The sequence below is a fragment of the Drosophila santomea genome, chromosome 3R (genome assembly GCF_016746245.2).
Source record: "Drosophila santomea strain STO CAGO 1482 chromosome 3R, Prin_Dsan_1.1, whole genome shotgun sequence".
Taxonomy (NCBI): domain Eukaryota; kingdom Metazoa; phylum Arthropoda; class Insecta; order Diptera; family Drosophilidae; genus Drosophila; species Drosophila santomea.
In genome coordinates, this window is record NC_053019.2 from 6375105 (window position 1) to 6392798 (window position 17694).

Genomic DNA, 17694 nt, shown 5'->3' on the forward strand with positions numbered 1-17694 from the left:
CCAGCGGTAATGAAGAACACTTTATCTTGCATTCTCCACTTGGTGATTTAAAAGTTTTATTTAAAACGGAGTAAATACGTAATACATAAAATCGAAAAACAAGGACTTTTCTTAACTGAATCAAATAAATATTTTTCGAGATCTCCAGTCAGCCTCCAGTTTAAGCTTGTACTATTGTTTAGCTATTTTTCTGTAAAAGCTATTGTCTACTACGACACATAAATAATAATATATTTAAATAATAATAAGAAGAGTATTCGAGACTTCGACTCTCCACAGAGACAGAGGTCCTTTCCTGTTGCTCTGAAAATGTTGCATGTTGCAACAGAGGCATTACACCTCACACCACTTATTTTCACTCTGTAATTGTTGCTGCCGAAATGCAACAGAAGTTCTCTTGTGAGGCTCCGCCTTAAGGATCTAGTATTAGAATGGACCGACTGCTTTCGGCTCCCTCTGTTCCTGGTCGTGTTTTTTGTCCTTTCAGGGCTTCCTGCAACTGCAACAGGAAGCCGAAAGTGGTTGCTGGGGAACGTAGCTCAAAAACCAGCATTGTGGCACAGTGGGACATTTGGGTTTGAAATTTGCTTTAAATTGATTGTTTTAAATTGATTTTTAGATAAGACAATTTGCTTAAGGGAACCTTAAAATGTAAGTCAACAGATATTAATAAATAAGATCCAGACATACAGACATATACTAAGCAAGTTTTATGAGTCTCGTGAATTAGCATACATTAAAATACAATAATTTTAATACAATTATGTATGGAGCTAGCAGCACTTGGAAAAACTCTTACCTCCAATCAACTGCAGAGAATCACCACCAACCCCGGTTACTCATTTAAGATTACCCGGAACATCCACCAGCTTAGAACCAGTGTGCTGCAAGGGCGCAACTTTCGAGGGGAGCTGGTTAGACCCAAAGTCCACTACAGGCTTTGGCATGTGCCGGAAAGTCGATGGCCCCTTCTCGCCGAGGAGGGTGACCACCAGCAGCACCACCGCCAAATCGAGGGCTGCTCCGCTCACGGCACTGAGCCAATAATTAAACTAAACTAAAGCAGCCAGCGGGAGGGGGGGAGATGCAACCCCTAGTCGGGAATTTGCCAGTCAGCAGTGGGAATAGGGTGAACCACTTTTCATTCCACATTTCGATGTCTGCAAAAAAGAGCGGAAAACTAAAGCAAGCAAGCAAAGCCAGCTGGCAAGCCGAATAAGCAAACACCCTACCGATGGATGGATTAGAACTATGAACTATTTGTTAAAATATATTCATAAGAGGGCGTCAAGATAGTACTAGTTGCCAATTTATATTGGGTGTAAAATTAATAAGTTTAAGTAATATATAGCTCAACTATTTTAAATTTTTGCAGTCTAGAGCTGTGCAACTGAGGCTGGAAAACAATTGTTTTGAGTCTTCTCCCTAAGCGAAGGATCAGTGGGCAATGAAAACAAGGATGAGGATTGAGGTTGTTGATCTAAGGTCGGATGATTCGCTGCGAACGTGTCAAACTTCTGGGCCAAGCTGTCGAGCTCTCGTCGAGGGTAAAAGGGTCAATAAAAATAAAATGGTATTGTAAATTAGAGCAGAGCCAGCCGGAGGCAGGGGGTGCAATGAAGAGGCGAGGGTTGTCGGTTACAACTAATCAGTTGGTCCCCTTGTAGAGGTATGTTGCGCAGACGCAGTAACAGCTGTCACTATTATTTCTATTTTCCGTGCTATTTCTGCTCCTGTTTTCCTTTGAGGCCGGGCTAGGCTGGCCTGGGGCATTGCAGGATGCGTCGCGCGTGTCAAGAAAATCCTGAAAAATCTTGGTAAACATCCTGGCCCGAAGGCGGCGTAACTGTGCGAAATCAATACAGATTATGTGCGAGACCGGGATAAGGCGACAGTTGGCCGCCTACCTACAAAATATGGGGAGGGATGCCTGATGCAATGTGCAATTACATGCATAGAATTCAAAAATCGGAAATTGGAAATCAGAGCGGGTTAGAGGTGAGGATCAGGGCCAGGTGCCAGGTAGGGAACCGGACGGGCCCGTGTGTGAAAATCATCGGAGCGGAATTAAGTCCCTCCCCGAAAAGCCGTGGGATTAATTAGCATTTGGATTCGGGACAACATTTTTGACCCTGGCCCGTTTGTCCCTAGTAGAATAGTACAATTTTAATGTATGCATTTGGCGGACAGCAACGTGTCAAGTGAATGTCAAACAAATCTGTGAAAACATTTTTATGCAATAACCATCACTCCAGTGGAGAAAATTCAAATTGATTTGTAAGCTTAATATGAAGATAGGAGAAAGAGGAGATAACCAGTTCCTGTGAACCGTGTGACATTTGGCGGGATACAGAAATACACAAATAACGATCCGCCGATCCTTGTCCACCGACGGACTTACAAGTTTGTCTTTTGATGTTTGTCCGCGAGTCTGTCCGCCAGTTTGTTTCGCCTTATTTCGTTTCGGGGTTAACTTGTTCCCTGGCTTTGTTTGCCCGGTTGTTTGTGGTCCTTCAAAGTTGTTGGCTGTCGACTTGTCCACGGTTGAGTGGACTCGGGTTCCTTAGGACGAGTGAACCCTTTGCGGGCTCGGTTCACCATGGCACTATGGGGAATTTGACCTGTTTTTTTGGCATAAATGTATTTTTTAAAGTGTTTCAAATTTTGAATTTTTTTTTTAACATATTAGAATTGATCAAAGATTTATAATCTGTAACGCAAATGTTAATTAACAGTCCACTGTTAAAATTAACAGCTGTAAAGTCAGCTGTTGCAACACAAGCACATGCCATCGGAGAGCTTCTTTTTTTAGTGCTTACTAAAATTAATATTTCTTGAACCACAAGGCCTAAACCCGTCAAATTTGAAATGAATACTCATTCTTGAGGTGTGTACTATGTGTTTCTACTAATATGTTGCTTAGTTCGTGCGCGTAAACTTAACAATTTGTATATTTATCAAGTGATGTTCTCGTCCAAATTTCAAAATAAAATTTCAACTTTGAATAGAGTTTTAAAAAATTGTTCAAATTTGTTTAGTAAGTGTGTTAGTCCATGCTGTAGAGTGATTAATTCCCTATTTAGAACACATAGGTTTCATTTGCGAATTTTTGCGACTTTTCGCGAAAATTAAATTATTAGGTAGCAACCTCTCAATTTTCAATGCGGCCCTCCTAGAAGCGTGGCGCACGCATTGTTGGGCATATCGACGACAGTCTTCTTGAAAATAATCAAGGTAACTTATGGCATGTTTCATAACACTTTTTTGCATAAATGAAAAATAAAAATAAATAATAAATGAAATAAAAGCTTTATAATACCGCTGGACGGAAGCAAGGCCGTTGAACATCATATGAAACTACTACTGAACGGCTCTGCCTATGACGAACAAAATGAAAAATAAAATTTCTTATTTTCAACGTAAAATAGATACTGAAGAATATATGGTAAAAAAAAAAAATCGTAAAATAGGGGGGGCTGATGGGCGGTTCGAAGCGGCGACACGCCACTTGCAAATGATTGTAAAGGTTTATAAGAATAGACAAAAAAATTATCATCGTATCTTAAATACTTTACGAGATAATAATTTATGCCAAAAAAACAGGTCGAATTCCCCATAGTGCATGGGTTAAGTGCAGATCGAAGTGAGGAAATTTTATTTGCATACAATTTAGCTTAAATAATTTGTTTACACATACGATTTGTCCGGGAAACTACAAATAGGAACATACAATTATCTCATTTTTTGATCGCTGATTTGTGGAACTAGGTTCCCTTTGGTGATTTCCATAAATGGGTTTTAGAAATATATAAATAAATATATACGAGCTAATGCCTTTCTTTTATAAAATCACCTAATTAATTACCCGAATGATGATGTATTCTATAATTTTATAATAAGACTTACCAATAATTCGATAATTAAAAGAAGCGATCTGCAAAAAAAAGTATGATAGTTTGGTTAAAATCAAATTGATATCTAAAATAAAGAAGAATGAAAACATTATAGGGTACACAGTCACTGTTTTTTTTGGTGTTTTCTCCGGAACCTACACACATTTAAAATAACTTTAACGATCCCCTATCTGCTTTTCTGAGACTTATTGAAAATCTTCTAACCATATGTTTGTGGATGCATTGTCAGGTTTATTCTACATCAATCTTCGAGAATGTGAGGCTGTGAAAACACATCCCTCCTTTGGGCAGGGGCCCTAACCTAACCTAAATCAACAAATCGGTCTAAAGCTATCTGCTCCGATATAGAGCAAAAAAGTTGGAGAGGTTCGGAGGCAAACACAAATGAACAAACATCGTACAGGCAATGCCAACAAAGTTGTCAAATCAAACAGAGAACTTGAGGAGCAGGAACGAGATCCAACCTCTGTCAGATCCCGATTTGGATCGCCATGGTTTTGGTGTTAAAAATATGAGAAACATTTATAACTTTTTGCTGAAGAGTTCTTCTCCTCGCTGGCTGGCATTTAAAGAACTTTAGCGATTTATGCGTCTGTCAGCGGAGGCAGGCGAAACCTGATTTGCTGCTGACGACCAAGAACGGGGGCTAAGGCCAGGAGGCCCAGCCAAAGTCGCAAGAGTTTAAAGGACCCGAGCGAGTGTAGGTAGGAAATAAAACCCGACCCCGGTCCAAAGGGGAGGGGCAGGAGGAGTGACTACGCAATAGATTGCAGGAATCGAAGCGGGAGACTGCGGCCAGAAGACTCCAAGCACTCCTCTGCTGCATTCCGCTGGAAACTGCGACACCGAACTTCCAGCGCTTTACTCGGCCACATGTTGCACACACTGTGAGAATGAATTTAATTAAAGCAAATCCGTCCCACAGCAAAAGCCAAGGGACCAATGGAGCGCCACACAACCCGACCAGACACCAGCCAGACCCCGATCCAGATCTTCGCCAGCGGAGCCAGCTGAGTGCGTCTAGTCCAAAGTCTAGTCTTGGCCAACCGTGGGACCAGATCGCAGCCTGATCGATGAATCTGTTGCGTCGAGTCTCCGACCATCAGGAGTTAGTTATGAGTTAAGTAATTAAGACGCTTCTTCATAGAAATTAAAAGTTCTCTATCCAGTATTTGTTTATGTACAAAACTATAAAAATCAATTAACTTTTAATGTTATTTTAAACAAACAACGATAAGAACGTTTCGATCTAGGGCATTGGAGTCATTCTGTGGCTTACCCAACATTAGAGTTTATCATACCGAAGAACATTCTATGTGTTAACCATTGCTTACCAAAAACGCAAGGAGATTAGGAAATAAGTACCACAAATTGCCAAATTTGGAGTCGGACTAACTGAGAATGAAGCCTGTCGAGGGCAGATAGTGCCGCAATGCTCATTTGGTTTATCAACAAAACCCATATTTGTGGTTAGTGGAGGAAGCCAAGTGGGGTACTTGGCTCCGAGGGTTCCACATGTGAACACAAATTGGAATCAATTTGCAGTCGTAGTTGCCAAGATGTGCACCGCAACAATGCCAATTAAATCCCATTTCAGTGGCACATTAAAATGCAATAAAATATATTTCGTGTGATTGTGTGAGCGCTGACGCTTCTTCCATTGGAGCGTTTAAAATATTTCATGCCCAACACACAGTACCGGGTCTGTGGCACGGCATTCGTGCTTCCTTGCTGCACATGCTCCGAAAACTGAGGCAGCCGAGCCCAAAGAAACTACGCGTAGAGATGCTGAGGCTGGCCGGGCGATAAGCTCACAATGGGTCTGCAGTTTTTAGAGTTGAACGAATTATGTAGCCTCGAAAACGAAATTCGCCGCCGCATATTTAGCTCGCATTTCAGCATAATTTGATGTAATTTCAGTGGCCTCCTGCAACATTTTGTGTCTGTGCTGGCGATGGAACCTTAAGAGTTTGGATTGCCGAAAGCCACGAGATCGTGGCAGCCAACTGACCACGAAATTATATTGCGAAATATTGATCAGTCCCGATCCCAAGGTTTCCCCACTCCCCGCAATTCGAGCGCATCCACATGCCCAAACTTCCGAAACTGCGTGACCGCCCCACAGAATTTTATTTTTATTTTGAGCATTTTTATATATATTTATCTACACAAGTGAAAGTTGTTTTTATCCACCTGATGCTCGGATATATTATTTCTCTGCTTCAAAAAAAAAAAAAATTCTTTTGTACATATTCTATTTTAGAAATATATACTTATGTTTATTAAGTTTAATCAAACATAACCTTTTCAAAATATTTAAGTGGTCGGTTATATTTCACCGTGCTTATGCAATAATAAACAAGAGAGAACGCTATAGTCGAGTTCCCCGACTATCTGATACCCGTTACTCAGCTAGTGGAAGGGAGAAGGAGAGTTTAAACACAATTTTGCCGGTTTGTAGGCGTTATAGTGGCGTGGCAGAAAGTTTTTGGCAAATCGATAGAAATTTACAAGACAATATAAAATGAAAAAATTTCAAAACATTTTCAAAAGTGTGGGCGTAGCAGTTTGGGCGGTTTGTGGCGTTAGAGTGGGCGTGCAACATGAATCGACAACTGCGCTGCTTCTATGTCTCTCGAGTCTGTATGCTTAATCTCACTTTCTAGCTTTTGTAGTTCTGAATCTCGACGTTCATACGGACGTTATACGGACGACAGACGACAGACGGACAAGACATGCATGACTCGGCTATTGATCTGATCAAAAATATATATTTATATGGTCGGAAACCTTCTGCTGTTAATACTTTCAACGATCTAGTATACCTACATAACGGTATAAAAATACGGCAATAATACAAAAACTAATTAAGCCGTTGTATGAATTTTGTTTAAGTATACAAAACCTATTTTTATGATATTTAGTCAGAAGTGAATTATCTAGCCGCCTTTACCACTGGTAACGTTTTGCTGGGATTATAGGCGACTCCCGTCGACATTCTGCCAAGAATCCCTATATATGTGGGCAATGTAAAGAATCTTTATAAGCAGTGGAACTTTCAGCCCCTCTGCCCCCTCAAAGGGTGTCAGTTTGTCAGGCTTAGCTGGCCAAGAAGCCCAGGCGATTAACTGTGGCTCGCGACTTGGCCAAAAGGGTGCCCCACCACCCCTTCGCTCCCTAAATCCCTCTGACAAACCGCAAAAGTGAAAAATTTCGCCTGTTTTTCTTATCTTAACCCGTTTGTGGCCCCTACCCCAATGGTGACTGCATTGCAATGAAATAAATGAAGTTAAGCCAATTTGGGGTTAAAGCCAAAGAAGGAATTCATTATTTTTGTTGATGTTTTTTATTTGTGGTCACCACTCGAAACGTGTGTCCTGCTGGGAAAAGGAATTCGCACAAAAGTTAATAAAAACAGGATTCTGTTGATCATCGAATAATTTTACACTCTTGCTATAAACTAAAATGTTCTTGGTTACTTGCAAGAACATTAAGTTAATCAGTTAAACTCGAAAAAAGAAGACTTTTTTAGAAATTGAAATAGATATTAAAATATTACGCATACGCAGTGTTGCCCAATTTTTAAACATTTTCTTTACTGTGCTAAAATTAAAGAGTATTTTAGATAAAGCGTTTCGAGCGACCAAAGCAACCGCAAAAATGCGACAAATGCGACAATAGCTGTAAAAAGGAAAACAAGAAGTAAGAGACAGTGCAAAAGCAGAAACCGCAATAAACTTGAGTGGAAAGCCAAAGATGAGGTGCAGGATAAGTCAGGAAAAGAAGCCAAGCCCGAACATGGCAGCACTTGTTAAGTTAGGACGCGGAGAATGGCCTTATCTAAGGCCCAAACTGTATGCTTTGCATATATTGCACACACACGACCGATAAATTGCTATATAATGAAAGGTAACCAATTGCGTAACCAGTTCTGTACGACAGCATTCACCAGCTTTCAGTGCTATTGCTGCTGTTTTTGTTAATCTTTTTCGCTGGTGCTGGGCGGGCAACTCCAAAAGGGCATCACAAAAACGTAAACAACATCCCAAAACAACAACAATAATCGACCATAAAACCCAGCATTCGAGACAAGAGGCAGAGGATTTCAACCAGGAAAGGAAAAGGGGGGACCACCGCCAACGGCGGCTACATTCAAAACAAAAACAAAGCAAAACAGTAAAAAAATATTGGTGTGGGAAATTAAGTTAATCGAGGGAGGGATTCGAAATACAGATACCTTTTCAGCAAATGCAGTACTTAAAAAAACAAATCATTTTGCTTAGGAATAATAACTACATTGATTTTTGACACTTCTATGGGCATTTGCGAAATTATTGATTTTAAGCATGTTTATCTATAAAGCAGAACAGTAAATAATGTTTCTATAAATAAATAAATATTTTTCCCCTTTTAAAAACGCTGCAGCAAAATATGGGCTGTCTTGAAGGAGGTGGTCCCATAAAGCAAACTCAAGCAAATATAGTTTAAATAGTTTAGAGTAATGCAAAGTTTATTACTTAACCAAATTTATAACCTATAAAGAGTATATATTAACATTTTTTAAATAAAATGCACATTTTTGTTTATGCATCATGTTTTATGTTTTATGAATCACCTAAACACCAAAAGCTTACATTAACCAAGGACCCAATATTTTCCGCTCAGTGTACGGATGCAAGGAGCAGACAAAGATGCGTGTCTGGCTCTTTAGACATTCCCCTGCCTCCTTGTAGGAACTTCTCCTCTACTCAGCATCCTTTACTCTTTCGTTTGCACTCACATTGAGAGTTCCATTGAAATCGTTTGAAAATTGAGCCCCATGCTGGAGCATCTTGTGGATGCAAGGGGATGGTGGGGACTTGCAGGGGTAGACACGTCTGCCGCCTCTCTTGTAATAAATAAACGCCAGCGGAGCAGCGACAACAACAAAATCAAGAAATAAAGCGACAGATGATGACGTTGCAATGTCTTCTGCACAGAGAAAAACATAAAACTTACCGAAAAAAGTTAAAATGATTGATAAATCATATATTTTTCAAAATAACACGTTAACAAAAAAGTAATGCACGAAGTTTATGTGCGTTGGAACACATTCCAAAAAGCAATAAGTTACCATTTGAAAATGAAGTAGATTAACTATAAAAAGTTCTAACTTATTTACCCCACATTAAACTGAGAATTAACTCATATAATTATCAGTTTATTCCTATAAAATACTTTTATACTTTCGTGTGGAATCTTCCCACTCCTTTGTCATTTTATACATACAAATGTAGCCATAAAATGTGTAAAAATAACAAAGCATATGAGTTGCATTTTCAACGGGCCAAAGGAAACGGATGAACATTATGGGCTGCGGAAAAAAAGGAGTTACGAAAAGTTGGGGGCGCACTGCATCACCCGCATAATAAACCAGAGCGCATAAAAATGTGTGTAAAATTGCAACCGCAACGTATTTCGCCAGTAATTGCCCAGACAGACGACAAAAAGGGGTTGAGGAGGGGGCGGAGGAGGCGGAGTGTGACAGGGAGTTGGGGGAGTGGCAGGAGGTGGCGACAACAAAGTTGCACTCACGCAGCCCCACAGCTCCAGCTCCAGACCCAGAATCGGAATGAAGAATCAGAGAACCAGACGCAGTCTTCTTCTTAAGACCCCACCAGACGAACTGGAGTGCGAGGGAGATAGAGAGGGGGAAGTGGGCGGGGGAGCAGCACAGCAAGAAGTAAGCCGGCAGATGAAACGGTCAGACGCGAAGCCCGCCGGCCAACAAATACAACTGCAACCCCATCAGCTGCAACAACAAAACATCCGGCGAGAGCGACAAATAGAAAAACAAGGAATTGGAATGCAAACTAAAGGATGCCCAACTAAACTATTGGATACCCTGTATAAAGTTATTAAAAGGATATGTTTTATTGCCATAAAGTAACTAAACGATTTCTATTTAAAAACGAAAATTATTTTTGAAACAGCTTAAATAAATTAAAAAACCATAGCCCTCTTATATCATTGATAAAAAAGAAACCCTTGAAACCCCTAACTGTAGGCTACAAGTAAGTTTAACTGATTGTGTAATTAGTGGGAATTAGTAATACTAAAGATGTTCAAATGTACTAAAATGATCTAAAGCTTGTTTTAATATTTCATTCAATATCGAACTCGAATAGAACTCCCACAGCCCCATACACCCCGTCGATACAGGGTATTTGCAATGGCAAAGCCGGCAACACCAACACAAGTGCCACAGCAGAGCGAGCGCCACACGCAGACAAATGCACATAGAGTCCTCACACGAACGCAAAAGGAAGTGAGACGGGAAAAGGCGGAGAGTAGGACAACGAGATGGAGCACGGCAGAGAGGAGGCAGAATCTGCATCTTCAGCCTCTCGCGCTATCTCTTTCTCTTGCGCTGGGTTCAGCTCTACACATGTATGTATGTGTGCCAGTGTGCCTGTGTGAAGTGGAGCTTGGCGTGGACGTCGACGCAGCGAAATTTCATGAATGGAATTTGTAAATTTTATTTTCATTTGCAACGATTCGTTTTCCTCCTGCTCTCGCGATTCGTGTTGTTGTAGCGCTAATCATGTGCAGAGAGAGAGAGAGAGAGAGAGAGAAATAGATAGAGTAGGAAAGAGCGATATGAAACGAGACCCCAAGTGGGGCAGAAAACAACAATGATGTGGCATGTTGTCCAACCTCCTGTGTAGCTCCATTTCGCTCCCGCCCACCCCTTACTTATCTTCCATTCCCTTTCTTTTTGCGAAACGGGTTTTGTGGTCGTTGAACATTTTTGCTTGCTTGTGGCAAGCTGTGCTCTTCTTTTTCCACCTCTAATACACCAGCAAACGCGGCAAATAATGTTTTTCTTAGTTCTAATCAGCAAACGAAACAGCGTAAACAACGTGGGCGAGGGGGAAATGGGGGAGGAGAAGGGTGGGCAAGAACCTAATTCGTTTTTAATTGTTGAGGCTACGGCCTGATGACGTTGAAAAACCCAAAAACCCCACCCCCTAAGACGCTAATTCTAATTTTTTCTAATTTAGTATCGCACTAATTACACGACTACCAAAAGTGATTTAGAACGAAAATTAAAAGGTAAAAGTGAAAACAGTTATGAAAATAGAATATGCTGCCTTTTACAAGCTTAATACAGTGCAGTCCGTTTAAAGAGGACATCTCCACATCTTCAATTTTAATAATGCACAAATTCCACACATTAAATATTTAATATAAATTGATAGCATATTTTAAAATATTGTTTACTAACTTAAAATAATTACATTAATCAGTTTAAGCTGACTACTAAAATTCAAAAAGGATCCTATCCTATCGTAAGTACGCATGTTTCTTATTAGGCCCTAAAATGTTAGAAATTTACATAATATATATCCTTTCTATTGAAGATCTAATTGGCAGTGCGTGTAGATTCAAAACCCAATTGTTTCAGAAATTATGTTCTTGATGTACACTCTTATGTACTGCATGTACATATACATATCTAATTGCGTTACCACGAATAAAAATGGTTAGTTGTATTATCGCGTAAACAAAGTAAAAAACATTGAAGGAAGGAAGTTGGGTCGGGTGGGAAAGGTATGCGGAGCAAGGGAATCGGACTCGAAGAGCTGACTCGAAATTCCATTATACAAAAATGCGTCGAAACCGCAATTACAGAGCAAAGTAGATAAACGACAAACGGCGACAACGAGTGGAGCAAGATGAGTAGCTGAGCAAAAAGAAGCCGCGAAAGAGAGCCATTGGCTCTCTGGCAAATTAAATACGAAAAGCGCAGCAAGCGGACAGAGGAGCAGTGGAGAGTGCAAGAAAATAAACAAAATATAAAACGGGAATACGAGAACGCGCCGAACTTTTGACACGCTCTAATCAAGTCTGATTCGGGAAACTCTTATAAAACGTTCTGGAAGAAGTGTTTTATAAATAATGCCCTCTTCTTTTTACATAGCTTTTGGCCTTGGTCTTATTTTTAAATAATAGTAGACAGTCTTAGGGATTATAGTGCTGAATTGGGTAATAAGAGCTGCAAGTTAAAAAGAGTATAACTTCCGTATCTTGACTGAAGTCTAGAGTTTTATCCTGTTGAAATAACACATTCAACATTTTTAACATATTTTACAACAACCCCCAATAAGATAATATGCTACTGCTGTATTGTCCTTATAAATTTCAGAAGTTCTGGCAGCAGACCGGATTTATTCCATTCAAAGAGCATCGAACGATATCCTCAGAGCAAAAAGATCGCAAGCGGCAAAAAGAACACCAAGAAGCGAAGAACCAAAACAACAGCACAGCAGTAAAAATAGTCATTTGACTTTGAACTTTGCGACTTCTGCGTCGGAGGTGAGGAAAGGGATATGGACGATGCCGATGATGTGCATATGGATGAGGATGGGGATGGTGATGGTGATGGGGATGGGGATCGGGATGGGGTTGAGGATGGGGTAGATAGTCAGCCGATGCTGCTGACTGTGCGTGCGATCGCACTTGTATTGGCATTCCTTGGCGTGGATGTGAAATACAGCATACAGCATACAGCATGGGTGTGGATAATACGGCCCATATAATCTAATCGGGCAATGTGAAACGTGTGTCGATTTAGGCTCGAGGCCATAAACAACCAGAAACATGGCAATATAAATTAGTAACAAGACGAAAACAGTGGAAAAACTGGAATCGCCCATTCGATTCCAGTTGCTGATCAAAAAAGGTGGCATTGTTCATGTATTATCACAAAAAATCATTGCAGATCGAAACTATACGTACAGGATTAACCATTTTTTTAACGTCAAATAGCGAGTTTTATATTAACTAAAAGGTAGCATTACTATGGGCACTGCTATGTGCTAAACTTTTAGTTAAGTGAAATAATTTTGTGTTTTGTTAGCCTTCAAAAAAGACTAACAGTCAACTCAATTAGGCAAAAATACATGTTCGCATACCCCTTTATAATGTGAGGAAATCGTAAAGCAGCAATTACACATATCAAGGTTGCAGAGGCTTCATTTGCCCGACTGTACAGCACACCACCTGTTTATCCACAGAAAAGGAACAAATTGTCGAAGGTGTAGAGTAAGGAGAACCCTAACAGTTTGAAGACGGCGCTTAATTATAAAACAACAAATCGACAATATCAAGCAGCGCAGCTGTCCTAGAAGAGGAACAGCTAACGAAGATCATGAGCAGGTGTGTATCTGTATCCGTTTCTGTATCTGTATCTGTGTGCCATTGAAGCTGATGCCGGAGCATAAATTATGAGCACGTACACGGAGATCCCGGTATGCCGGGGATTATAAAAGATCATCCCACAGGCAAACAAAAAGTAGGAGGAGGAGGTGGACGCTGCGGCTGGGAAGGAGGACCAAAGATGCATGTCCGCTTCTCTTTTCATTCAGAAGATGATGCAAAATGTCCCCAGAGTTGCCTTGCCTTTGTATTCGACAGCTGCCATTCTTCCTTTCCCGTTGGAAAGTAGAACTACTACTATTGCCAGCGACTTTTGCAATTGTCTCAATGGCCGAGGTCCTTCACTCACACTTTCTTTGTCCTGGGTGATGCAGCTGTATCTCGAGGATCGCCCCGTGTCCCATAAATTGCATTCGTTATCGATTTTCACAAAGTTTTTCTTTTACTCGGTCGTGGGTTCCTTGTTTCTTTCGTGATTTCTTAGGATCCCGGGGTGAAATGCTTTTACCTTTCGCATAATTCGAAATGCATTAGGCAATTAGTGCATTTCCAGGGGCAGCTGCTCGATCGTTTTGCTTTATGGCATAATCAAATCAAATCAATTTCGTGTAATTATCTAGGGTTGCATTTTCCATGTCGTATAAATATTGGACCGGAATTATGATTAGGGTGAGCCTTTTTTTATGCCTAGGGTGGCAAGGCTTGAGGATCGCGGCATGGGAATTTTTCATTCTTGGGTGATCAAGCATAAATCATTGGGTGAAACTGTAATCTATACAAATGGTTGAATAAACGAAGGTAACTTTTAGTCGAGGTATTAGTTGTTCTTTACAAATTGGCTTATTCTTTGTTTCATATTGTTACATACATATATTATTATTCGTATTTAATAAAAATAAAAATATTACGTGAGATCAATCAAATATATGAATGCTGTCCATATGTGATCCTAGCAATTTCTGAATTCCCTTATGTTTGCTTTTAGCTTTCGCTCATAATACCGAATTCCAAGCAAAATGCAATAAAACTTTATCCACAAAATTATTCCAAGCCGAAAATGACCTCAGATGAACCCAAAATTCGTTATCAAATCCGCATTAGACCCCAAAAGGGAATGTCGTGCTCGCGTATAAATTGTTTAAACATCCGCTTTTACGCGTCTCCGTCTAGGTGACACACACAACTCAAAATAAAGCATGTGTACAGAGAAAAAATTACATTTTTATCAAATATTCCCAAATTACGCTTTTCAAAAAACAAATAATATAGAAATTTAAGAAATTACAAAGAATTTTTACTTACTTAAACTATTAATTTTCATAATAACTAATTCGTTTCTATAAGTGCTTTAAAATTGGTTTAGTAACACACCGTTTGCAAATTCTTTCAGTGCATCTATGCATGTGAATTTTTCCTCTCACACCCCCGCACACTCACCATAACGATTAATCATTTTATCAATGAAGTGCAAAGTTGCTTTGCGACATAAAAAACATGAGATGAAGAGATAGAGGCAGGCGAATGAAATGTTTTGCGAAAAGAGAGTGAAAAACGGACTTGGCGGAGATGAAGAAGCTGCCACGACGCCAATGTGACCTAATTGGTTCTGGAGTCGAGAATGGGATTGGATTGTTTCTGTTGCCGTTTTTGTTGCTGTCATTAAGTGACGACGTCACCCACAAAGAGCCACTGGACAAAGGACAACAACAAATGAGATGTCACTCGCGTACGTGGATACGTAGCGGATTCCCCCACATGGGGAACATGGGAACTAGGCAATATTTAATTATCATAAACATAAATTAAACAATGGTCCTGGGACACAGAATTTATTTATTTATTTGAAGGATTCTCTAAGACACTGAAATCGTATTAGGCATCAAAACGGAGTCATCACAAAGATCAGCAAGCTTTGTCTCAACTTTCTAGCTTTTACAATTCCCGAGATCTTTTATACGGACAGCGTGACACGGACAGATAGGCGTGACTGGAGATCGTGTTATATATGTATATATGTACTTCTCAAGAAATCTAGTAAGGGTTCTGCTATGTAGTTACAAATGAAAATGAAATGACTGCTTGTGGATTAAGTATGGAAAAAGTATCATATTAAAACACTTTTGTTGTAATCCTAAGATGTTTGGTTACATTCGGTTTCAGCAGTTGATAGGATTTTTGAAATATTCATTATATCAAGTTAAATTTGTCTGATTCGCATCTATTTATTCAGATACAAAAAAGGAGACGTAAAAGTATCTGAATCTGTGCTCTCGTCCCTATCCGTTTCTCTTTTCTCCCCCTCATTCACAAAAAGCCAAAAAGTCGCGACTCGGATTGCGTATCTGTGTGTAATTCTTGTGCGTCCGTGTGGGTAAATGTGGGCCCGCGCAGAGAAATTCCATATTCCACATTTCTTATGCGGCCAACGCAGCAGCAACAGTAAAAGCAGCAACAACAATTGCTGATGCTACTGCGCCGACTTTGCGTTGCCTCGTCTTTTCCTTTCTTTTACTTCGCTCTTTAATTTGACTTTTTTGTTGCTTTCGCACAAAATTTTTAAAAATAGCCAGGCAACCAAAAGCCCAACAGAAACCAGCTAACAGCACTGACAAAAAAATCAACAACAAAACAAAGAACACGAAAAAATTAAGATGCTAGCCGAGTTGGCAACAACGAATCATGATACCCTTTTTTTTGGACCTTAAATAACCTTGGAGATAAGTATTTATATTTCAAAATTTATTTACCGAGATAGGAAGCATTATAAATAAACTTAAAGTATACATTTAAAAAGCACATGACAATACTTTTTGACAACACGTGATGTTTATAAATGTGTTATTTCTTTATGTTACTCTAAATTGAGCTAAGGCTTTAATACATACATATACATATGTACATATGTAGATATAGTAGTCATGATTAAGGAATTATTATTACTAATTTTTTATCATTATCCAGTAAACAATTGGCAATTTCAGTGATGATTTGTGACCCCATACGCAACACGAAATATCCTAAGCAACAATTTCCCGGTCTTATTAAAGCAGAGGGTATCAGAGGGCAAGGGCAGAGATTAAAAAACAATAAAAAAGTGAGCAGCCACAGCAGCGGCCAGCACAGTAACAACACCTCAAGCGGAGGGAATCGGCAACAAAAACATATTAATGAAATCGCTTTTAACTCGTTTCGCTTAAGTATCTGGTGCCAGCGGGTGTGCGAGCGTGTGTTTCGGGCATGGAGACTTGCCTCCTCATGTGGCCCCCTTTTGGTGTGTTATAAAAGTGCAACAACAACTTAATACACACAGTCGCTCGAGGTAAAAAGCAAAAGAAGGCAGCACATGATAAAAACAAACACGATACGATCGGCGGGCTAGCGATGACCCAAAGTGGTCAGTCAGTCCGTAATAAAAATGGAATTCAAGTGTTTAATATATCATGAAATGTATTAGCCTGTTCGAAATCTGGGTATATATTGCTTGAAGCAAGTGCACAAGTTTTATTTGATGTTGGAGCGAGTGTGCGTGATATTTTTTGAGCTGATTGTATAAGCCATCCAATGAGCTTTATGTCGGAGTTGCCAGACGGTCCAAAAATTGGAACCGGTGCTCGCTACTTATAAATTATGTACATATATTATTATTATTTTATGGTTAGCTTCTACGCTTATCAATGCGTACAGGAATTTATGTTAAGCACCTATAGTCTAAGTACGATTTTCTCGGTTTTATAAAGCTAATCAAAAAGTTAATTCTGTCTTATTGTCAGTAATCGAATAAATAAATGTAAGACGTACTAGGTCAGAAATGTATTCAGTTAAGCAAACCATCTTAAAAGAAGCAGGTGGGTTTGAATGAAAAAGTAAATATTTAGTAAGGAATTAAAAATGCATACCTATTAAAGACCATGCCCAAATGAAAAATCACTGCTCCCCTTAATGAAACGAAGAATGCCCTAAATTTCACAATTTTCGAAGGCCTTATCATCCCAGCAAGAGATAAAAGAAAGAGCTCAAATCAAAGCTGTCGGTGCGCCAATTTCACTTATGGAAAGATTTGGAATTTCCTTTGCGACATAGGGCAAACAGAACAGAGTGTATAAATCACCGCTTCCGTAATGATGTATCGGATTTGGTGCATACTACGGCAGTCCAAAACCATGTGTATACCAAACAGGGGCGAACAGGTAACAGAGGCGCTTAGAGCAACTGGTTCACAAAAGACCCGACCAACAGACCAAGTCTGCGCCCGAAGGCCAGGCGAATCCAAAGTAACCAAATACAAAACGAAATGTATAAAAATCGGAAAAGAAAAAACTGCAGACTCGAGAAATATCGTCGCCCAATACATGGAGATGGAGCAAAAAGCCATGAGACAGCGTCGTCTTCGATGTTCGCCATTGCCCGGCTGTAGCGTGTGCACACGGACGTGCATAATTGCTCGAGTGTTGGTGGGTATTTGGGTGTGCGCGTCGAGTGGAGGTCATCAAACTATGACGTCGCCAAAAGGTGACCCAAGACGATTGCAATTCCTACATTGAGTTCTTGTGTCTCCTACGCCTGGATGTCACGGAGAAAG

The 17694-nt window shown here is 39.9% G+C and overlaps 1 protein-coding gene across 1 annotated transcript in view; it reads right to left on the reverse strand.

Annotated features, from left to right (window-relative positions):
* LOC120450986 (transcription factor E2f1) overlaps nucleotides 1-17694 on the reverse strand; it is a 42280-nt gene that overhangs the window by 22311 nt on the left and 2275 nt on the right. Inside the window, exon 2 of the mRNA XM_039634287.2 lies at nucleotides 3907-3934. The gene's annotated coding sequence lies outside the window, so the exon portion shown is untranslated. The remainder of the gene's footprint in view (nucleotides 1-3906; nucleotides 3935-17694) is intronic.